The sequence below is a fragment of the Eschrichtius robustus genome, chromosome 6, assembly GCF_028021215.1.
Source record: "Eschrichtius robustus isolate mEscRob2 chromosome 6, mEscRob2.pri, whole genome shotgun sequence".
Taxonomy (NCBI): Eukaryota; Metazoa; Chordata; class Mammalia; order Artiodactyla; family Eschrichtiidae; genus Eschrichtius; species Eschrichtius robustus.
In genome coordinates this window covers 126028877-126054540 of record NC_090829.1, presented here as the reverse complement: position 1 = coordinate 126054540, position 25664 = coordinate 126028877, and positions in this window count along the sequence as shown.

The window sequence follows — 25664 nt, the reverse complement described above, 5'->3', positions numbered from 1 at the left end:
CTACAAATAACTCAGTTTCTTTTTTTTTTATGGCTGAGTAATATTTCATTGTATAGGGGATTGAAAATAGTGTCCAAATTGAGGGCTCGGATATACGGCATGAGTAGGAATAATTTATCTATTGTAACAGGCAGGGAAATGTGATACAAATGGTAAGACAAATAGTGGTGTGCATGTGTGTGTTTGTGATGGTGGAAAGTTTTGGTGTTTTCTAGTAGTTGCTTGACTTTTTCAGAAGTAGGAATCAAGATAATTAGCTAAAAATAAAAATGGGGAGGAGACTCGAGAAGAGGGGAAAGGTGTTAAGTATTGAATAGGTGAGTTGAGTGAAAAAGTGAAGCGGTTAAGGCAAAGATGAGATATTCTAACAGCACCAAGAGCACCTTCAGTTTTGTGGCTGTGGATTTATTGTGAGCTGAATTACCATGGTGGTGTTTTCTTCTCCAGCTTTCCTGGCATATCTGCACGTGCAAAATAAATACAAAGTGTTTTTTCCAAGCAAATAAAACAAGGCAAGGAAAGGGGGTCCAGGGAATGGAGTAAGAATATCTAAAGGGTGAGGGACGCGGGGAAGGTGGTAGGGTCAAGAAATTGGAGGTCCTAATGGAGTTGCAGAATTACTGAACTCCATGTTCTAGAAGAAATGAGCTAGAATATAGAAATCAGTGGCCAGTGAATCCCCATAATTAGGAGCATAGAAAAATTGTAGAATTGGTAATTTTAAAAGAAACACATACCACTGCTAACAACATAACGAATGGCTTAACAGAGCACTGAGAAGCTGATATAATTTTGAGATCAAGATAACTCTTGGAGAAAAATCAAGACTCCAGAGTACTAGAAATATTTATTATTGGGACATTGAGATTGTCTTAAATAAAGGCAAACAGGGTAGTGTCATTAAATGACAGCAGCAGTGAAGAATCATGGTAACGTAGTCTGATAACATGAGATTTGAAGCTGAGAGTGTAGGGAAGCAGGAGGGGAAGTTATTAGAAGGGGGTAATGAGGAATAGTGATGCCTCTAGCTCCAGACTCACTGGGAAAAGAGCCAAGAACAAAAAAAGTAGTCACCTCTAATAGGACTGCAGGGAAGTCAGTATCTTCAGGGGAGAGTCATATTTGTCAGAAGAAAAAAAGTGAAAGTTTAGAGAAGAGATGGAAGATATGCTTATATATATATATATATATATATATATATATATATTTAACATCTTTATTGGAGTATAATTGCTTTACAATGGTGTGTTAGTTTCTGCTTTATAACGAAATGAATCCCTCTTACATCTCCCTCCCACTCCTCTAGGTGGTCACAAAGCACGGAGCTGATCTCCCTGTGATTTTAACTACATTTTTATTTTAATTAATTAATTAATTAATTTATTTATTTATGGCTGTGTTGGGTCTTCGTCTCTGTGCGAGGGCTTTCTCTAGTTGTGGCAAGTGGGGGCCACTCTTCATCGCGGTGCGCGGGCCTCTCACTGTCGCGGCCTCTCTTGTTGCGGAGCACAGGCTCCAGACGCACAGGCTCGGTAGTTGTGGCTCACAGGCCTAGTTGCTCCGTGGCATGTGGGATCTTCCCAGACCAGGGCTTGAACCCGTGTCCCCTGCATTAGCAGGCAGATTCTCAACCACTGCGCCACCAGGGAAGCCCTTAACTACATTTTTTTTTGGTCTATAGATAACCAGCCTCTTTGTCATTTTATCCCATATTCCACACAAGTTTTAGTATTATAATTTTAAAAATATATGGGTCACATGTTTTTTTCCCAATGTAGTTAGTATTGACTACTATGTTGTTTGTCATACATAACAATAATAAATTATTTTAAAATATTGTTATATAAATAAAGAAATCAGATGTCATATTGTGCTTATAAAATAGAGGAGCAATATGAGTGATGAGAGGGTCAGTATAACTTAGCAGGTTTTATTGTATTGAGCTGAATCTTCTGTTCTCTTCTTATTATTATTCAAAAGAAATAAGGGTGAATTCATCCAAGACAGTTCATAAACCTGATGCTTTTAGTCCTCTATAATTTTTCAGATCTGTTTCAATATAAAACAAATCTACCATGCAGGTAAAATCAAATTGTAGAAGGAAAATATAGTAGACAATAAGCTTCAGAACAGAAACACATAGCTTTAAGTACTACTTTATATTAGTTAGTGCTGCAAAGCAAAGAGATGAACCATTTCTCAAATATGCTTCTTGCTGTTTTGAAACACCCTGAGGTGGATCCAAAGGACATATGGATATCTTGGGAAATGGTTGAGTGCTCTTTACCTACACTACTCTACAGATCGTTTATCACTTAAATATGGTAGATTTGATTTTGCTGCTCTAAGTGGATTGATTTGATAAAAAAAAATAATTTATGCTCTACAATCTTAGATTATTGTGGCCTGACAAATATTCTATACTTACCTCTTACTTGCTATGCACAATGGCTCTGTCCTGATTATAGGGTGTATTCTACGTAAATGACTAGTTTTGATTGCGTATTAGAAGCTTGTTGATTTTCCGGTTAACCACTGTTTATGTTAATTAATGATTTGCCTGCTTTCCTCAGGAGGAGAATGCTGATGAGTCTAGGAACGGGAAATAAAAAACAACTGAATTAGAGAGAGACTTGATTAGAGACAGACTGTTAATTCAAGTGTTATTATCAGTTGTTGAGAAATGGATTTGTTGTAGAAAATAAATGAAGAAGGAAAACTGACAGATAAAAGGAAAGTAAATTCGATTTATTTTTCTCTCTTTTTCTCATATTTTCCTTTAAGCTTACAGTTGTTTTTATTTATTTTCTTAAATATGCAAAGGCTTTGTGCATTAGTAAAGTAGGGTAAAAGAAATATGTTCTTATCTTCTGTAAAAAACAAAGTGCTAAGAAGTGACTGCTCTCCTTAAGGATTTTCTTTACAAGAAACAGAGACTATGTGGAGTATCCAAAGAAATGGGGGGCTACAGGTATCTGTTAGCATACAATGTTTTTACTCTTCTCAAGGAGATGCTAAAATTACAGCTCCCTCAAGTTAATGCTCCTCTAATGCTTTTCAAAGAGTATAAGAAAAATATATAAGCCATGGCCATAAAAAGGACTATAGGAGAGGTAGTAAATTAAAAGAAAATTAATTCACTTTAATATTCTAGCAGTATGCATTTTTTTCTTCCATGTAAAGGATGCTTAGGCAAAGTCATTCATTAATAAAAGACATTTAATAAAGAAACATTTTTTTTCACAGTTGGATGGGAATGAAGGGAATAAACAGTTAAAGGATGGATTTTCCACGGATGTACCTACTCTGTTGAAAATGCCAGCCATAGTCATTTATTACTTCATGACTCTAACTGGATTTTTTGTTTGTTTACAATTTATCAACCATTGAAGCAGGTGCTGAATATAAAATAATGAAGAAAACCAGATGTTTTCCTCAAATAACTAAAAACAAACTTTTTAAACACTCCAGGTTTAAAAATTATTAATGTTTATATGGTATTGTTTCTTTATCAAATAAAACAGTTTAATTTAATATAATTTTAATATAAATCTTCATAATTCTTGTTTGTGAACTGTATTTTCTATGCTTTGTTTATTAAGTATTCATTATTTAAATTTGAAATAATTCATCAATTTTGTTTTTGTTATTGATGATGGTGTTGGTATTAAACGATGATAAAGTCCAAGGCATTTTATTTTTTGAAATAAAGCAATAAAATAAAGCTTATATGATACCTGAGCAACAAGAAAACTGGTCATTAAAAATTCTGGGAAAGGGGGCTTCCCTGGTGGCACAGTGGTTGAGAATCTGCCTGCTAATGCAGGGAACACAGATTCGAGCCCTGGTCTGGGAAGATCCCACATGCCACGGAGCAACTGGGCCCGTGAGCCACAACTGCTGAGCCTGTGCGTCTGGAGCCTGTGCCCCACAACGGAAGGGGCCGCGATAGTGAAAGGCCCACGCACCGCGATGAAGAGTGGCCCCCGCTTGCCACAACTAGAGAAAGCCCTCGCACAGAAACGAAGACCCAACACAGCCATAAATAAATAAATAAATAAATAAATAAATAAATAAATAAATAAATAAATAAAATAAAGTAGCTATTAAAAAAAAAAATTCTGGGAAATATGATTTTGAGAACAATCAAACGTTTTGTTTGTCCCATAGTAAGAATTCAACAAGTATCTATGGAGGTAAACAATTATATTAATAAAATCAATAAAAAGTCAATAAACATAATAAATGTAATAGATATGGATCTTCTGAAAATCAAAATACAGAAGAGAAAGAATTTAAGTATAGCCAAAGTGGACCATTTATTAGAATGAAAATAAAAGAAAAATTAGGTAAATGACAGAACTGAAAGACAAAAGCCTAAAAGTCTTATAGAAAATTGTGCACAGCATTATGAATACAAATAAAGATTAATACATAACATATTTTCCATTTTAATGCCAAGTCTCCCAAATTCCTGTTCATCATTATAAGTAGGCTAATAACTATTTCATTTAATCAATCATTAATTTATTCTTTAGCAGTTAATTAATTCTTGCATTATGCTAGATACAAAGAACTAATTAGACATAATCTCTGGCATTGAAGAGATAGTTATTTCTAAAACACAAAGAAAAACATCTAATGTATAAAGCAGACTGAGATAAATTGGGCAAGCATGGTAGATTACACAAAGAAGGATCACATATTCTTTCCATCTCTGACTATAGACCTTACTTTGTATTGTGATATTGTAGCTCTTTCCATTAAGAGATAAGTTATGTAATTTGTTTTAGCCAATATGACGTTAACAAATATGATTTAAGAAAGGGATTAAGAAACACTTGAACAATGGGACTTATCCTGTTTCTGCTTTTGAAACCTTGAGACCACCATGTGAAAAATGCTTGAGCTAGCTTGCTGGAGGATCAAAGGCCACTTGGCAGCAAAATAAGGTACCCCAGCCATAAGATTTAACCATCCACCTGCTAGATAACCCTTCAGTTTACATGAGAAAGCCCATCAGAAAGATCAGCTAGGCAGGTCCAGATCATCAACAACTGATTCCATTTATGGAACACAGGCAGAGTAGATTTAGCATAATTCTTAAGGGCTCTAGGATTTTCAGAATGGTGAATGAGTATTGGCTTCAACTTAAAGTGATCAGCTGCATAAGCACCTAGCAAGAGAGTCAGCCTGTCTTTCGAAGCTTTGAAACCAGACATTGACTTCTCTTTATCTACGAAAGTCCTAGGTTTCATTCACATTGAAAATCTCTTGTTTAGTATAGCCGCCTTCATTAATTGTCTTAGCTCGATCTTCTGGATAACTTGCTGCAACTTCTACATCAGCCCTTGCTGCTTCACCTTGTACTTTTTTGTTATGGAGACAACTTCTTTCCTTAAACCTCATGAACCCACCTCTGTTAGCTTCAAACTTTTCTTCGGCAGCTTCGTCACCTCTCTCAGACTTCATAAAATTGAAGAGAGTTAGGTCCTTGCCTTGGTTTAAGTTTAAGGGAATGTTGTAGCTGGTTTGATCCTCTATCCAGACCACTAAAACTTTTTCCATATCGGCCATAAGGCTGTTTCCCATACATATCATTTGTGTGTTCACTGGAGTAGCACTTTTAATTTCCTTCAATAACTTTTGCGTCCCATTCACAACTTGGCTAACTGATCCAAGATGCCTAGCTTTCAGCCTATGTTGATTTTGAACATGCCTTCCTCACTGTGTATAATCATTTCTAGCTTTTGATGTAAAGTGAGCAACATACAACTCTTCCTGTCACTTGAGCACTTAGAAGCCATTGTAGGCTTATTATTTGGCCTAATTTCAATATTGTTGTGCCTCAGGGAATAAGGAGGCTGGAGGAGATGGAGAAAAACAGGGAATGGCCCAACAGTGGAGCAGTCAGAACACATACAACATTTATTAAGACTGCCCTTTTACATGGGCACAATTTGTGGTTCCCTAAAATATTTCCAATAGTAACATCAAGGTCCGATTACAGATTTCCATAACAAATATAACAATAATAATGAGAAAAATTGAAGTATTGTGAGAATTACCAAAATGTGACATAGAGACACAAAGTGAGCAAATGCTGTTGGAAAAATGGCCCTGAAAGACTTACTTGACACAGGGTGGCCACAAACCTTCAGTTTGTAAAAAATGCAATATCTATGAAGCACAATAAAGTGAAACACAATAAAGCATGGTATTCTTGTATTCTTGTAGTTAAATATATATATATACATCCTAATGACTGTGAATCAGCAATACTTATTTTATTACAAATAGTGATTTTACATGACTGGGTATGACTTCTATTTTTAAGACTGGCATCATTAATTTATCTCAAATTATAATAACTAACACTAAGAAGCCTTGTGAAGACTACATGAAGTTACAGAGCAAATGGCACAGTCCCTGGCCCACAGTGAACCGTTCAAAGTCAACTTTTTCCCAGATCTTTTCTCTCCATGTTCTTTACTTGAAGAGTTAAATTGGAGCTCTCAGAGGTGAAGAAATTAATTTGCTTAGGGAGTTACTGTTAAGTCTGACCCAAGATTCCCTGGATTTGACAAATTTGATTGATCATATAATTCCACATTTTGCAAAACAATTAAGTTTAAGAAATTATAGTTTTATATGTGGAACTAAGCTAGAGCAAACAATAAGCAAAAAATTACTATCATGAGTGCAAATATTAAGTCCATTGCTATAATAATACATTACTAGTCTGAACAGGCTAGAAAATGTATTGCTGTGAATAATCACTGCTTCCTTGGGGAAGTATATTGTCCATATTATAAGAATTAATGAATTTGACATATGCATGCCAGTGAATACTAACACCAACTGAATTTTCATGGAAGATATATTTATTACTCTGTGGAGCATATAACTGCCTAATTTTTCCCTGCAGAATTGCTAGAGAATAGTCATTTACCAACTCACACTGTGTGAGATATTTTAATTTTTAATGTTACAAATCTAATGGAAATATAATTAGTTTTCACTTTACTTATGAAGATTTTAAGTATTCTTCATAAGATTAGATTAAAAAATGGTTATTTTTGACTTGATTCTTCATGGGCTTGCAATATGGATCTGAAGCAGTTAAAATTATCCTGGCATTTCAATATGTTAAAAGATCGACAAGCATTATTTTATCTGAGAAATGATAAAGAATAGAATAGCAATGTGGCTTCTAATTCATTCCATAAACAAGGCATCCATAATTGATGTAGAGATTTCTCTCTCTTAGATCCTTCATATAGATAAGTCACCACTAATTACTGACATATATTGGCATTTGGTCAGCTTTTCTCTGTTGTGTAATTGCTTCCAAGGCATCAAAATTGCTTAGAGATCTAATATGTGATTGTTTACATATTGTATAATTGGATACCTTGGCTGACATATCTCCATACTGGTCAAATTTTACAGCAGCTTATCCACTATTTTTAACCTAATCTTCAAGAAAAACAGCTGTTGTTCTATTTACTTTTGAACTGACATTGCTGGTCACTGTTTTTCAACCCTTTCATTCATTTGGTTCCTGTATTATCTTTCTTACTCTCTTCTTTGGCAATTTTATTTCTAAAGACTAGAACTTATTATACGGAGAAATAAACTAAAACCCTAACATTTATTTATGAAATAATTATCAAATCAATGAAACAAGATTGACGTTCCTAATTATATGTCGATCAACTAGAATTAACTTCTTTTGGGTAGAGTGGCAGGGGACAAGATTGCATAAGAAAGTGCCATGTGAATTAGTATACAACTTGTGATTAAAAATAGAATACCTTGGTAAAACACACAATTGATAATGTTAATGGGAAAAACCAGTTTGGCTACTCTTTGGAGATTCCTAAATGCAATATCCTAAGATGCTCAGGTCTCTGTTCAGATCTCTTATGTCTAAATTTTATATTCTAAATCTTTGCATCCAATTTAATATATTTTTATTTTCTAACTTCAAAAACCGTGTTATTATATAAACAAATCTTCTTGATAGGTGCTTTCACACGTTTGGATTCTATATTATATTGCTCTGCAGATCAAAAAGCATTAAAGCAAGCATACACTAATTTTCAGTTAAATGCATCCATTATGTTTATTTTTTGCACAATTATTCAAATACTTGTGGTGTTTACAACAAATTTAGAATATAAGTCTTGACAAGGCATGCACTTTAAAATTTTATTTCTTTGCAGAAGCAACAAAATATTGAATGTACCTTTACAGTTGATTTCCTTCACACATATGTAATGTCTGATCTTGATATAAAATCCAAATCAAGTTGTACTTTGAACTTTGAATAAGAAGTAATGTAAATAAATTTTAAAAGCAAGTTAAGAGTGGATATAAAAACTTTAAGATCAATGAGGCAGAAAAGGAGTCCTCATTCAGAAAAGCACAGGTAGATAAGGACAGAATGTCCACATGACCACAGGCAAAATATATATATATATATATATATATATATATATGTATATATGTATATACATATATATATACACACACATATTATATATATATATATACATACGTATATATATATATATATATATATATATATATATATATATACAAAAACAATGATAGTTTTCAAGAGTTGGCTATCACAAAGATGGAGGAGAATTGGAAATGAATATTTTCTTGATGTAGTGAAATTGTTCTTGTGATGGAGAATATATCCAACTTGCCTTGGGGCAATACGTATTTATTACATGTTTAATCTTACTATGCTTTGGGAGAGGATGACAGGAAGGATGAGAATTGACCACATTCACTAGAAAAATACTATTATGTAAATGCATATTGATTTCAACTACTTAGAATGACAAAATCTACAGCTTTAGTGCATTACAATTATGATTATTTCAATATAATAAACATATTCAAATTCTCCTCTTTCCTTCCTCGTCATTGCCATTAACAGTGCTGCTTCATTACTGCTGCTACCATCTCCTAACTTACTAGGATTTGGATAGTCCATTCTGAACTTGAGCTGTGAATGAGTAATTACACACTTGACGTAATTTGAAGAGTGATAGGAGAAATCCCAATGTTCAAAATAATTTCCTCATACTCAGATTTCAAGAAAATTAAATTTCATTAAATAAATTAATTTGTTTTTTCTCCTTTTGTTATTGTTAAACGCACTTACTTCTGAGAGGGTAATCTATAAAACAAATTTATATACAAGATGGATCCTGGCAGAGGATGTCACTTAGAAGGGATGTTCTAAACGAGGGTTTCTGAAGAGCTACGTGGAAGAAGAGGAAACACTGGCTTCCTTATTTGGGTTGATTTTTCTACCTCTTCTCCAGAACCAAATAAAATAGTAAAACTACTTTTAAAAAATACTAACCTTGACTAATTATAAAGTATTCATATAAACAGAAGCATCAAAATCTTGACTACGCTTCAGCAGTACTTCAAGCGTTGTGAGGAGTTAAGCAAAGGAGGCGATTTTTTAAGAGAAACGTTGCCTCCAGGTGGTTCCCAATTTTGTAAGTTAAGGATGTTCATTAATCAAAACAATAATTCAGACTCAGGATGCATCGAAACAGACTTCCAATGTTAGAACTTTGACTTTTCCAAATAAATTTGCTACCTTCTACTCCCTTTTGGATCTCTGAGCCAAGCTTGTATTTTTCTCCCCAAGTTTTCATCTTCCACCATGAGAAAATAATATAGAAAGTGTATCTCTAATTCTAAGACATGCCAGAAGCTCATTCATTTCTGCTTTCCTTTGGCCATGAGATTTCCCCACTCACTTTCAGCAATAAACAGCTTTAGAATGCAATCTTTGTAGCTTTAATAGCTCGTGGCATTCACAGTCTCTCAAGCTCAAAGCTTTAAAGTCTCTTTAAAGTCTCCTTGTTCAAACACTTGAGGATTTTGGACTCAGTCATTCAGTGCTTTCAAGCCTCCTGGGTTTGCTGCCACCTTTTTACCTTGTTTCTTTTTTCTTTAACTGGATTCATTTGAACCTGCTCTGTGTCAATCTTTTGAGTAAAATAAGCACGTGAAATATTTTCAATCTAGTTTTGGAATGCATGAATAATTTATACATTTCTCATGAAAGACTTCTTTCATTTGCCTGAACACTGGCTGGAGATATCTATATCTGTATGTAATATATTATATATTTTTTAATTTAAGTAAAAATGTTTATTTGATAAAGGGAGCTGAGAGGTCCTTTATACTTTCTTAGAAGATATGCCATCTGTTGAAGATAATTCTGTTAAAAGGAACAATTTAAAGTGATTTCCTTAAACATAGGAAGAACACTCTTTGACATAAATCACAGCAAGATCTTTTTTGAGCCACCTCTGAGAGTAATGGAAATAAAAACAAAAATAAACAAATGGGACCTAATGAAACTTCAAAGCTTTTGCACAGCAAAGGAAACCATAAACAAGACAACCCTCAGAATGGGAGAAAATATTTGCAAACAAATCAACGGACAAAGGATTAATCTCCAAAATATATAAACAGCTCATGCAGCTCAATATTAAAAAAACAAACCACCCAATCCAAAAATGGGCGGAAGACCTAAATAGACATTTCTCCAAAGAAGACATACAGATGGCCAAGAAGCACATGAAAAGCTGCTCAACATCACTAATTATTAGAGAAATGCAAATCAAAACTACAATGAGGTATCACCTCACACCAGTTAGAATGGACATCATCAGAAAATCTACAAACAACAGATGCTGGAGAGGGTGTGGAGAAAAGGGAACCCTCTTGCACTGTTGGTGGGAATGTAAATTGATACAGCCACTATGGAGAACAATGTGGAGGTTCCTTAAAAAACTAAAAATAAAATTACCATATGATCCAGCAATCCCACTACTGGGCATATACCCAGAGAAAACCATAATTCAAAAAGACACATGCACGCCAATGTTCATTGCAGCGCTATTTACAATAGCCAGGTCATGGAAGCAACCTAAATGCCCATTGACAGATGAATGGATAAAGAAGAGGTGGTACATATATACAATGGAATATTACTCAGCTATAAAAAGGAACAAAATTGGGTCATTTGTTGAGACGTGGATGGATCTAGAGACTGTCATACAGAGTGAAGTAAGTCAGAAAGAGAAAAACAAATATCGTATATTAACGCATCTATGTGGAACCTAGAAAAATGGTACAGATGAACCGGTTTGCAGGGCAGAAGTTGAGACACAGATGTAGAGAACAAACGTATGGACACCAAGGGGGGAAAGAGGTGAGGGGTTGGGGGTGGTGGTGTGATGAATTGGGCGATTGGGATTGACATGTATACACTGATGTGTATAAAATTGATGACTAATAAGAACCTGCTGTATAAAAATAAAAATTAAAAAAATTCAGTGTTTTGCATGAAAAAAATAGAAAAATTAAAAAAAGAAAGTGATTTTCTTAAATCAGTCCAGAGCTTTGATGTCTAATATAGTATCCACTGGCCACATATGGCTAATGAATATTTGAAATATTGCTAATCCTAACTGAGATATGCTCTAGGTATAAAGTATAAAACACATGTTGATTTGCAAGACTTAGTATGAAAAAAAGAATTTAAAATATGTCCTAATAACTTTTACAGTGATTACACATTGAAATAATATTTGGATATAGTGTATTAAATAAAATATGATGATGCTTAATTTTTAATTTCACCTTTTACTTTTATAATTTAATGTGACTACTAGAAAAATTTAAATATGTTGATATGGTTTGCACTTACTATTTGCATTATAATTCTATTAGCACTGGTAGAATAATAAAAGATGACATTTAGGCAAAATAAGTAAATAATTTGGGTTGTGTTTGTGAATATATGAATGATAAATATTTATGTATACATATGAATATTCGTACATGTACATTAATATACATACACATGCAGGCATTTATACATGCTCTTTTGAAAAGAGCACACACTTGCATTATGACTACTAAAACACTTGTTGGAATTTTTATTTATGTGCTTTTTTTTCTTTTTACCATGGCATGGTGTTCTAATTATGCTTCGACTATGTGGAACATGTCAGTAGGTGTTTTCAATTTATTTATATTTTTTTACTGAAACACAAAAATCTAGACTGGTTAATAGGAAGACAAATACATGGGTTAAATATTTGTTTTATTATTTGCTAATCATTTGTTTAGAAAATACTTATCTGAATCACTTCATTGCTTAAAAGAAATTAGAATTGCCTCAATAAGATTTAAAATTGTGACTCTTTGCTCTTCTGGGAATATAGTCAGTCACACATTTAATATGGACTATGCATTTGATAGCATGAGCATGAAAGCTTGTTTGGTCATACAGAGACCATAATCAGACTCAAACTATAGAAGTTTGATAACTCCTACTTTGAAAACCATTGTTTAAGTCATGGCATTTGTGTGGTTTACATGCTGTTACACCACAATTTAACATAGAAAAGATAATATTTCTTCCCCACTGTTTTATTACTATATTTTTATCAGACATTGTACTCAACAAAATTCTCTATAACATTCTTATCAAAATCTCTGAAATATAATGATACAAGGCAAACTGTTTCTAAATGATTTTGTTTTTTTTTTTAATTTTTAAAACTTTCTAAAGAGTATCATATTTCATTTCCATTCTTAAGGCCAATAGTTCTAATGTTTCATTCCTACCAATTCCACTCAACTTTTAGAGACTAGAATTATTGTAAATTTAGTGACTTAGTTTAATGAAAAATTTTGTCGGAAGATCTTCATAATTTAGCGGAGGTTAAAAATGATTCAAGGAAAACTGGACAAAAGTTTAGAAACATACAGATTTTGAATATATTTAATGTAAGTGCAAAGAAGAGTCAAGTGAGCTAAGGAAATAAATGTAATCAACATATCCAAGCATTGGGAAAGTCAGAAAAACTGTGTTAATGGAATTATATGCAAGTGGGGAGATAATGAATGAAAAAATTGCTTTGCAATTTTTGAAGCTAGGAACTGCCGTCACTGTTATATCGAAATCTGAAGACATGCATTTGTAGTTCTCCTAAAAAAAGAGACTGAAACATAAAGAATTTCTTGATATTGTATATAAGGATGAAAGTCAGTGAGAGTTCTAAAAATATAGAAGCCATATTAGTTCTTAGAATTATGAATTTCTTTAATGAACTACTAGAATTTTACTTTTTCAGGGAATGACTGTAATTTCACTTCAGATTTCTTATAGCAAGTCATATAATGTATGACCTGTATTTGGTCTTTCTGCTTTCCCTTTCATTCCCTATGATCTAATTACTCAGCCGCAAAGTAATCTTTGAAAAAGTCAAGTCGTATTATCTCAGTCTCTTAATCAAATCACTTTGATGTATTTCCATTTCACTTAGGATAAGCACCAATATTTGTACCATATGATCTGACCTCTCCCTCCCTTCCTCACTCATTTTATCCCTTGCTCTTTAGTGCTTACTCTGGTATTTTTATCCACTTGGAATATGTCATTTTTTTCCCCCTCTTGCCTAGCCTTTCGATGTGCTATTTCTCCATCCTGGGAAGTTTGTTTCCCCACTTCAAAGATCTTTGCCTGTGTGAAAACCAGCCTCCAAGATAGCCCAGGATGACTGTAGCCTCCTGGTATCCTGGTGCCTTTGACGTTCCCTCACATATTGAATAGAGCGGACCTTGTTACAACAGGTTATTGGAATATGGTTGTGTGATCTGATGCTCTGTCATAAAAGCACTGCAACTTACACCTCTCTATGTTGGATTTCTCACTCCGGGGGAAATCAGCCACTATATCCTGAGGTTGCTCAAGTAGCCATGGAGAGTCCCACGTTTGAAAAAATCGGGACCTCCAGTCATCAACCAACACCACAGGAGTGAGCCATCATGAGAAGTAGGTGGCCCAGTGTCAGCCAATATCTCAATGGCAACCTCAAAAGAGACCCCAAATCAGAACCACACAGCTAACCCACTTCTGAAGTCCTGAACCACAAAAACTGAGGTAAAATTTATTCTTTCTCAATCTCTCTCTCTCTCTCTCATGCTGATGTTTATATGATTCAGATGCTAAGAATAAGAATATTCAAATTTGATAATAAATTAGTAATGTTCCAAATATTTGCATGTTCTTTTTTTTGTATTTGAAGAGAATGACAGTGTTTTCTGTCACTGAGGTTTAAATACAATCAGCAATCAGCTGCATTCCTGCAGTCCCTTGGAAAAGAACACTGATAAACAACTAGAACCATAAGAGTATTTTGACTATGTGCAACAGGAAGTTTCACTCCACTATGCCATTGGCTGTGATTCTCTGGTCAGCCTCCAACAGAAATGACCTTATTTTACTTTTGTAAAGCTCTCATGTGGAATTTGATGCCAACAGAAGAAACACAGTGTGACAGAGTGCATGGACATGGGCAAAGGGTGCAGAGGTCAAAGATAGGGAACTGCTGGCATAAAGAGAAGAGTAACCAGGTTCAATGAGTCACAGAGCTAGGACTTTGTAGAGCACATTAGAGGACAGCCAGGCTCTCTGAAAAATATAAAACAAATTCAAACACAATGAATTCAAATAATTCTGTACTTAAGGTCAACAAACACTGGTTAATGACAGATGTAATGGGCAGGGATCAGAGAGCTTGTGTGTGAGAGCCCCCTTTCAACTTCCAATTCAGGTAAATCTGAGCAATTTCCTTTACTGATGTGCTTGCTTTTGTATAGAATGGGAATTGCAACCATAGTACTTTCCTCACTGGGTTGTTCTGAGAATTAAAATGATTCATCCACGTAAACTGCTTTGGAGACTTTGGTACATAGAGGTAAATAAATATTAATTATTATTATTTTGTAAAATTAACATAACAAAGATAAAATAATTATTAATTTCTAATGTTAAATAATGAGAAGTTAATATTGGACCCCACTGAACAAACCTTATTGTATGTTATGTATATTTATGCTCATATTAAAAATAATACAATGAATATTGTTTTCATTCTACATTAGAGTCATTCTCAACAAATCATTTTCACTATACTTATGATTTTCCAGTTAGGGAGTTCTTCCAAAAATGTTTATGTGTGCATAAACACTTGATTGAGCAAGCTTGTACAGACAGACCATTTTTCTTTGCTGGAAATACATTTGCATTTGTTAATTTTATCTCTGAATGTACATTGCTTCAGGATTTTTAAAGAAATAAATAGATATGGTGTTATAATTTCAGTTTTAATAGTAAAAAACTCACAGATTAGCAATGATTCCTCAAGAAAACCAAATTTTGATGTAAAGTTAATATATATACTTACCAGCAGTCATACCAGATAAGTCTGGATAGCTTCCTCAGGCTGAATTCAGTGATGATTATAAACATTCCTTTATTTTAATTGGAAAGGAAATCTACACAAAACAGAAAAAAAAAAATTGTTTGTTAGTAGCTCAGCAGTCTGCATTCAGTTATTTTGATTTTTTTTTTTTTTTTTTTTTTTGTAAACGGGCCTAGAATTGGATGTCTGATTACTAATCATGGACCGTGAATCAGCAACTTTATGATGGAAGATTAATGGTACCTGTTAACTTCCTTCGCCACATAAACCTGCTGTGTTTTGGAACCTATTGAAAGAAAGGAACTTACTGTTTGCCAATTTTAGTATTCTTCCATGTTCAGGTTAGATAATATATATAATTGAAACAGTAAGAACTGAATGTTTTCATATGTTGTTAAAATTTGACTGTTTATTTTCCTCCCTTTCTTTCTATGTAGATTTCTTTAGACCACTGAAAATGGATGTTTGAATTATAGACAAACCCTTATTTTCTAAAGCTAAAAGATTGTTGTTTAGAGTATAAAAATAACATAAAGTTCTACACCTTAACTAGTTAATAAACATTCATTTACACAAATGGATATACATTTGTCCAAAGCTCGTAATTCTATAGTATGCTTCAAGCACAGACTCACTGAAATAATTTATGTAAATTCCCATTTTTTCCTTTAAGTTATGAAGGACTATAGGAAGTTGATTTATAATTTTAAAGCTTATAAAGAGTTAGTGAATACACTGAAAAATGAGTTAAACATGTAGCAGCACAAAACTAGCTCACTATCAAATTATTAAACATAAGTATCCTAAAAGAATATTTCTTTCCCAGAGATATCAAAAGAAACAGACTATTATTTTTTCCAGAAATTATACTACTCAACATTGAAACAATCAGAAATGAAAATTGATCAAATAACTATATAACAAAGTGTTCTTCATAAGGATGTTCCCAGGTACTACAATATTCCCAAATGGCTTTCAAGTTATGAATCACTACATCATCATCATCAATTCTTTTTATTTTGTCAGAAATATTGCTACCATTTTATCTTTAAATTTCTAAAACACTTCAGTGGTGAAACCGCAGGTCTAGAGTTTCTTTATTAATCCATTTTCCCAGGAGTGTATCACTTACATTAGAAAGGAGAGAGAGAGGTAGGTAGGTAGATAGATGGATGGATAGGTAGATAGATAGATAGATAGATAGATATAGATAGATAGATAGATAGATAGATAGATAGATAGATAGATAGATAATAGAGATATAGTTAGATAAATAGGTGTGTGTATAGTAAACAGAGTGGGAGAAATCATCTTGAGTCATCAGGACCTGGCATGTTTCCAAGCTACATATCAGTTTTTATAAGGACTATTCTAAAATTGGTTTTGCTCCAATCTCTTGGAAATAGTACTTGAGGGGTCTTATTTGAAATGTGAAATGCTCTTTTCCTTTCTTTGCAGGATTTAAACTCCATTTTTTATTTTCTCAAGGGCTTAACCCTACTGAAAACTCATTTTAGATTTTTAGTCTTTTATCTGTTGCTTTCTTCATAGTTTCCCAGATATTTGCTTTAAAGCATCTGCTTAAAGAGCCAAAGTGGTACAGATCTGGGGTTCACTCATCTGAAGTTTGTTTTCTTTGAAATTCTGGTCTCTTCATTTTTGACCGGTTTGAGTAGCTCTGAACACCAATGTTTATCGCTCCATTTGGGTGAGACTGCCAAGGGCTCTGAAGCACCTCTGTCTATTAAACTTCTACATCTCACAGAGCTTACGGATTGGCAAATTCTTGAAGCAGAAAACTGGCAGAGAACGTCAGGCATGTATAAATCAGTAAGTCATTTTACTCCTTTTCAGCGTCATGCCCCATCCCCACTTACGACGTTCATCAGAGCTGCCTTGATTGCTGCTCTTTGACCTTTTCAAAAGCTGATATTTTTTATATTACCCAGATTTTATAATTTTTCTCAAAAGGAGGTTTCCTCTGAACCAAGCTACCAATTTATATTCAGTACTAGAAGTCAGACTTATACTTAGATTAAAGATGATTACTCTCCAAAGAAAATAAGCTTCAGAAAGTATCTGGAATAGTTATGAAAAGAAACCATCCTCAATTTTTTTGTAATCCCCTAGGAAAATGTAGTATCTTCAATAAAAGAGGGAGATACTGTTTTCAGAATAAGTCAGTAAAGGTATGCTGCCTCTCAGAGGAAGTAGTTTTAATTAGACATCTCTCAGTTTTCTCCTATGCTCTTTTGGATAAGACTATTTTTTCTCGAGCAACAATATGTGACATCACATTTTATTTCTATCCACTGGAAATAAATATTTCTTTGTCCCATGCTTTCCCACTTTGCATGTTTTTTTTTTTTTTGTTAAACCCTATGACATAAAGTCTATTAAATATTAAAAATCATGATATAAATTGTTTCAATAAAATAGTATCATGCTAATAATTTCTACATTTGCATGAAATTAAAACTGAATTTTTTTCACAGCTATGTGGAAAAGAAAATCCATATATCAGTGAAGTCACAATGCCCATAATTTCTGGGAAATGTATTGCTAGTGAAAAAAGCCAAGCTTTTTGTTTTGCAGTTTATATCTGTCTGGAAAAAAATACATTTTCATATCTTTCTCATATAAAAATTGTCATAAAAATACTAAAGTGGAACTAATTTTATTCTCTTTTTTCTTATTCTTTAAAATCATTTCATTTACATAAATAGTGTTATATGACTTGTTACTTTTACGTATGTACTTTTTCTTTTCTTTTTTTGACTATGTGTTACTTTCCATTTTCTACATTGTTTTGCCAATATCCTTCACCCATCCAAGGAGTTGAAGTTAAAAGTTGTTTTTCCACAAACAATCTAATCAGTAAATTGGCAGAAGACCTGAATAGACATTTCTCCAAAGAAGACCTACAGATGTCCAGCTGGTACATGAAAAGATGCTCAATATCACTAATTATTAGACAAATGCAAATCAAAACTACAATGAGTTATCACCTCACGCCAGTTAGGATGGCCATCATTAAAAAGTCTACAAATAATAAAAGATTTTTAGAGGGTGTAGAGACAAGGGAACATTCCTACCCTGTTGGTGGGAATGTAAATTAGTACAGCCACTATGAAGAACAGTATGGCAGTTCCTTAAAAAACTAAAAATAGAATTATCATATAATCCTGCAATTCCATTCCTGGGATATACACAGAAAAGATGAAAACTCTAATTTTAAAAGATACATGCGCCTCTATGTTCATAGCAGCGTTATTTACAAGACATGAAAGCAACCTAAATGTCCCTCGACAGATGAATGGATAACGAAGATATGGTGTATACACACACACACACACACACACACACACACACAGTGGGATATTACTGAGCCATAAAAAAGAATGAAAGAATGCCATTTGCAGCAACATGGGTGGACCTATAGATTATCATACTAAGTGAAGTAAGTCAGACAAAGACAAATATCATATGATATGTAGAATCTAAAAAATGATACAAATGAAGTTATTTACAATACAGAAATAGACTCACAGGCAGAGAAAAAAAAAATTATGGTTATCAAAGGGGAAAGAGGGTAGGAGGGATAAATTAGGAGTTTGGGATTAACAGATACACGCTACTATATATAAAATAGATAAACAACAAGGACCTACTGTATAGCACCGGGAACTATATTCAATATCTTGTAATAACCTATAATGGAAAAGAATCTGAAAAACTATAGTTTTTATAGGTTATTACAAGATATTGATATATATATATATAGTTATATACAAGCATACCTAAAGGTATACATATGAACATATATTCATCCCTAAGGATATTTTTGATGTTTAGTTTTCAAAAATTAGATTGCATTTAAACATTTTTCTTAACATTTTCTAGAATACAAGTTAGATATGGTCAGGGATTTTATCAGCTTTATTTACCAGTCTTTCTCCAGAATCTAGTCTCAGCAGCTCTTTTCTAGAGAATTTGTGCAATGATAGAACTTCTGCACTGTCCAATACAATAACACTAGACACTCGTGGCTATTCACCACTTGAAAGGTGCTTAGGGCAACTGAGGAGCTGAATTTTTATTTTACTTAATTTTACTTAAAATTGCAATTTAAAAAATTAAATTTAAAATTTGAATTTCAAAATTATCAGAAATTCAAAATTTTAATTTCAAAAATTGAAATTTCAAATTTAAAACACCACTATTTTTTGCAGCGCTAGACAATGCAGTTCTAGAATGTGTCCAAAAATACTTTATTTGGCTTACTTTTAAGAACTTGTTGTACTTAAAAAATCCCCAGTCCAAGTGGATATTTTGTATCCATTTTTTAAAGACTGTATAGTATTCCATCATCTAATTCTCCCACAATTTCATTTCCCCGTTCATTTTGTGCTGGACATTGACTTTGCTTACTTATTTTTGAGACTATGAACAATGTCGTAATAAATATTTGTGCATGTATAGCTTTAAGTACTGAAGCTTTTATTTATATTTATTTTAGTATATTTAATTTAAGAACTAGATTCCTATGAGTGAGGTTATAGGGTAAACACATTTTTATTCTAATAATACAAGTACTGTTGCACAGATTATTGTTTAAATAATATTTTTGGAATCTGAATCTGTACTAAGAATAAATGCTAGTGATAGATGTTCTCATTCAAAAATGTATCTACTTGTCAGGCACACAGTCGTAACTGATCATGATTTTATCTGCATTTCCATGACTACAAAGAGATTGAACATCTTCATATACAGTCAACATTTTAGACATGTAAATTTGCTCCATATGTGAATGGTCTTTTCACACCCTTTACACATTTCTCTATTGTGTTGCTTACTAACTTCTTGCCAGTATATAAAATGTCTTTGTATGTAAATAATATTATCATATAAATGCCATCTATTTCTAAATCATTTCTCCTGTATCACTGATCCAATTATTTCTATTGCAATAAATATTGATTTGATTGTAGTATATTTATAGTCATTCTGGATATGAAAGTTATCCCATTAGTAGCCTTCTTTTTAAACATCTTGCAGGTATCTGTCTTCCTATAAAAATTTCAGGTCATTTTTTCAAATAAAAAATACTAGTGTGATTCTAATTATATTTCATTATTTTTTAATCTGAGTTAGTTATTAATTTCAGAGGATTGATATTTTTATCATATTAAATTTTTACACGGCAAGACATTTCGTATGTTTCTCTTTTTTGATTATTTGTTTTAATCCATTTTTACACATCAGATCACTCTATTACTACCACTCATGTTTTTATCTCACTTTCATTGTTTGTTCACCCGGCTTAAAATCCATGGGTAATCATTGTAATCGCTCTAATGCATTCAATTTATGTTCTATCTCTGTCTGCTCTGCCATTATCTTATTTCCTTATTCCCCTTGGCATAACCTCCAGCCTGATTACATCCATCTCTCCACTTTCTCTGACCCTGTACCATTGCTGTGGCCTGGTACTGGAGGAAAAAGGACATTCATACCGATGGTTCTCTGTGTAAATTTGATGACCTCTATGAACAAGATGGTTTTTGATATTCTCAGGCAATCATATAACATATTCTTCTTTACTTTCCTGACTCATTCTTTGCAATCCTGAGTAAAATGTCTCCCAGTTTACTCAGAGTAAATGGGTCCAAAGTCCTTGCAATAGCCTCCAAGACTCTGTTTCATTTCTGCACTCATCTCCTAACATGCTCCTTCTTTACACACTCTGCTCCAGAAAACCAGACCTCTCTGATGTTCTTCAAACACAATACACCATGCATACTTGACTATTCTGTCATGCTTGAGTAATATTCATCAAGATGTATGCTTAGTTAACTTCTTCAGCTGTGCTAATGTCTTTCACACGTTTAAGACTGACCTCTCTATTGAGTTTTGAAAAAGCACTCCCTACAATGTAATGGGCAGAATTCTAAGATGTTCCCCAGAATTCCCACTCCCTGGTGTACACTGCCTCCATTATCTCTTCACCTTGAATGTGGGCCAGAGTTTTAATATGACGTGATTTCTCTCCTGTGATTAAGTTAGATTAAATCGCAATGGTGAAGGAACTTTGCAGATGTAATTAAATTCTCTACCCAGTTAACATCAAATGAATCAAAGGGCAGATTATAGTGTATAGAACTAGTCTAATCATGTGAGCTCTTTAAACAGGGTCTAATCTTTCTTTGAAGAGAGAGATTTTAAACCAGAGATGATCTTCTGCTGAGACTGAAGAAGAAAACTTCCATGTTACAGAGAAAGCTCTTTGGACCTAAAGCCGTCAATCTTAAAAAAAAAAAAAAAAAAAGCAGAGAACTGAATTAAGCCAATAATCAATAAGCTTGGAAGAGAAACCCAAGCTTCAAATGACACTGCAGCACAACTGAGGCCTTGGATGTAGTTTTGTGAGACTTGAATCAGAGGACCCAGCTAAGCCATGCTCAAAGTCAATACATTCATGTTATTTTTAGCCACTAAGTTTATGGTAATTTGTTATTTGTCAACAGAAAGCTAATACAGTCTCACTTCCAATTCTCTCTAATTTAATCTAATTTATTTTTTCCATAGCACTTATCATTTTTTCCATTTTAATTTAATTTTTAAATCCCTGAATAATTGTCCCAACCCCGTATATAAGCTCTTCAAAGGCAAGAATATTTCTTCTTTTTCTTTTCTATTTTTAAATGTTGGATGGATCGCATAAACCTAGAACAATAACCTGCTTATAGTAGATATTCAGAAAATATTTGATGAATAAATTAATGGTTTCATTTCTTCCAACATGATTTTAGAGTTATATTCATAAGTCATAAATCTTTAAAAAAATTATCCCCAAGTATTTTAAAGGTTTTGTTCTTAATGGAAAAGGAATATATTCCTCTATTCTTTTCCTGTTGCTAGAATGTAGAAGTGCTATTGTTTTTAATATATTTATGTTATAGCTTTTTTAGGTAATTCCCTCATTAATTTTTTTGTTTACCAGAACTTTTGGTTTTTCTTTAGATTTGTAAGTATTTCATTGACAAAAGAGTATGGTTTTCTCTTCTCAAGTACATACCAAATATGAGTGTTTTACTTATTTACTAAATAAACCAAGAAAATATTTCATTATAAATGGGCTTCTCTGACGCCATGTAGCCTCAGAAGACTATCACAGGAACACTTTGCACCAGAATACTCAGAAGGATTTAGGGTGAATCATAGTATGCTAGCAGGGAAATACGAGGCTTTTCTCTTCCAAGGAAATAATCCGCACAGCTATAGGGGAGGTATTACTTTGTCCTACCTGAAAGAGCCCACGTGTAAGGGACTAAAACTCACATTGACAGGAAGTGTCTAAGTTTAGACGTCTTATACCCCTTAGGAGCCAATACCTCTGGTAAACCTTCATAAGCGGGGTTTCCAGCAACTTCACCAGAAACGTATCAGTTACAAGACTCACCACATTGAGAGAGGTCCAAGCTGTATTTGCCCATGAAATATTTATGGTTCCTCCCAAGCCAGTTGCAACATGCAAATTAGAGGTCATGTTTATCTCAAACAATTATGCCTAGGAACATAATCCACATTCCACCCTTACCAGATTGTCAAGGAAACAAATTCTCAGACTGAAGAGGAACAAGTGACATTCCACTTTTATGTCTATACCATGATTTTCATTATGGTTTTAATAGTTTATAATTTACTATTCACTTCTGAATATTCAGAGACTGTTCTTTGTGCTTTAAGTGGTTTTATTATTTTCATTTTTATTCAGAAATGTTTATTAGTAAGTGATGGAAGAATTTTTTAATGTGTTATGTTTTGGCATCTTTTGGTATTATATTATTTATGTGTTTCTAATTTTTATAGATTATGCTAATAGATTTCTTCAATTGGATCACATTTACAAGGGAAAAATAGACAGCATTAGGAATGAGAAGGGAGATGTGTCACAAATATAAGTTCCTTTTACTGAATTAGACTATTGCATGCAACCAAATGCAAAGTAGGAAAGGCCTAGGATGAATCAGATTAACTCGTATTTAAATAAATATTCTCAAAATTAATTCAAGAATTTGTATGAAATATTACCCTCTTAATTGTTTTCTGGATTTTATAAAATGTCCCTTTAGGTTATTTCTTTGATTTGAGAATTCACTGTTGATGTGTTTCTTAATTTGCAAGTAGTTGAGAGTTCTATTGTTAACTTTATTTTCTAATTAAATTGGAATATGATAATAGAATACAGTATATAACAGTTTTAAATATTTTGTTTAAGTTTCCTTTCTAGCAAAGGGCATCATTGATTTTTATAAATATATCATGCAGAGTGAGACAATTTTGGAGGGTGGGCAATTTAAAATTCTGTCTCAATCTGTGTGTGTGTGTGTGTGTGTGTGTGTGTGTGTGTGTGTGAATATAAACCCCTGCATGTACTCATTTTTCTTTTTGGTTATATATTGACTGCTTCGACGTGGTTTAAATGGCTCATGGCAGTTGTATATTCTTCAAAAAATGTATCTTTATGCTCATAAAATATCCTTTATCTTTTTTTGATGTATTTAATCTCAAATACACATTTTTTGATATTAGTATTTCCTCATTTGCTTTATTTTTGTAGGTATTTGCCTCATTTTAACACTTTGTTTTAGATATCTTCCATATAAGACGTAGCTAGTTTTAGGGGGTTTTTGTTAATCTATTCTAATGTTCTCTCTCTTTTAATTGGAAAATTCAGTATGTTCACATTTTCTGTCATGCATGATTCGTATGCTATTATTACTCCTAAATTTTTCAGAATTTATTGTACATTAAAAAATTCTATTCTGTTGTGGTCAGAACACTTAACATGAGATCTATCCTCTTAACAAATATTTAAGTGCACAATACAGTACTGTTAACTACAGGCTCAGTGATGTAAAACAGATCTCTAGAACTTATTCATCTTGCGTAATTGAAACTTTGTGTCTGTTGATTGGCAACTTAACACTTCCTCCTCTCCCAGCCTCTGGTAACGAGCATTTTATTCTCTGATTCTATGAATTTAACTATTTTAGATACTTCATAAAAGTGAAGTCATGCAGTAATTGTTGTTCTATGACTTACTTTTTTCGAGTAGCATAAGGTCTTCAAGGTCCATCCATGTTGTCTCACATGGCAAGCTTTCTCTCTTTTTTAAGGATGAATAATATTCCATTGCATGTATATACCATATTTCCTTTATTAATTCATCAGTCAATGGACACTTAGATTGTTTTCAAATCTTAACTATCGTGAAGAGTGCTGCAATGAATATTATGTGCTAATGTGTTTTCAGGATACTGACTTCAAAACTTGGGGATAAATATTCAGATAATGAGATCACTGGATCATATGGTAGAGTTTTTTTCAAAAAACTTTTGAGGAAACTTCATACTGCTTTCCATAGTGTCTGTATCATTTTGCATTCCCATCAAAAGTGTACAAGGGTTTCAATTTATCTACAGACTCACCAACATTTGTTCTTTTCGTTTTTTGATAATAGCCAACCTAACATGTGACATCTCATTGTGGTTTTGATTTACAGTTTTCTGATGATTAGTGATGCTGAGTATCTTTTCATATACTTGTTGACCATTTGTGTGTCTTCTTTGAAGAAATACATATTCAGGTCTCTTGTCCATTTGTAAACAAGGATGCTATTTTGTTTTTGTTGTTGTTGCTATTGTTATTGTGATGTAGAAGTTCCTTATAGATTTTGGAAATTAACTCCTTATCTAATATATGGTTTGCAAATATTTCCCCCATTCAGTAGGTTGCCTTTTCAGTCTATTTGTTGTTTCCTTTGCTGTGTAACAGCTTATTAGTTAGGGTCCCACCTATATATTTATGTTTCTATTGCCTTAGCTTTCAGTGCCATAGTCATGAAATTATTATCAAGTCAAATGTCATGATTTTCCCCTAAGTTTCCTTATAGGAGTTTTATTGTTTCAGGTTTTAAAGACTTTAATTTAGGTTTAGTTGGTTTTGTGTATAGTGTAAGATATGGGTGTAAGTTCATTCGTTCATTCTTTTGCATGTGGATATCTAGTTTTCCCAACACCATTCATTGCACAGATTATATTTTCTCCATTTGGTATTCTTGGCACTGTGTTGAAGATCAGTTGGTTGTATATGCATGGATGTATTTCTGGTCTCTTTATTCTGTTACAGTAGTCTATATATTGATATATTTCTTTATACCAGTACCATAATGTTTTAATTGTCATTGTTGTGTAATATTTTTGAAATCAGAACGTGTGATGTCTCTAGCTTTGTTCTTTCTTAAGATTGTTCTGGCTATACGGTTTT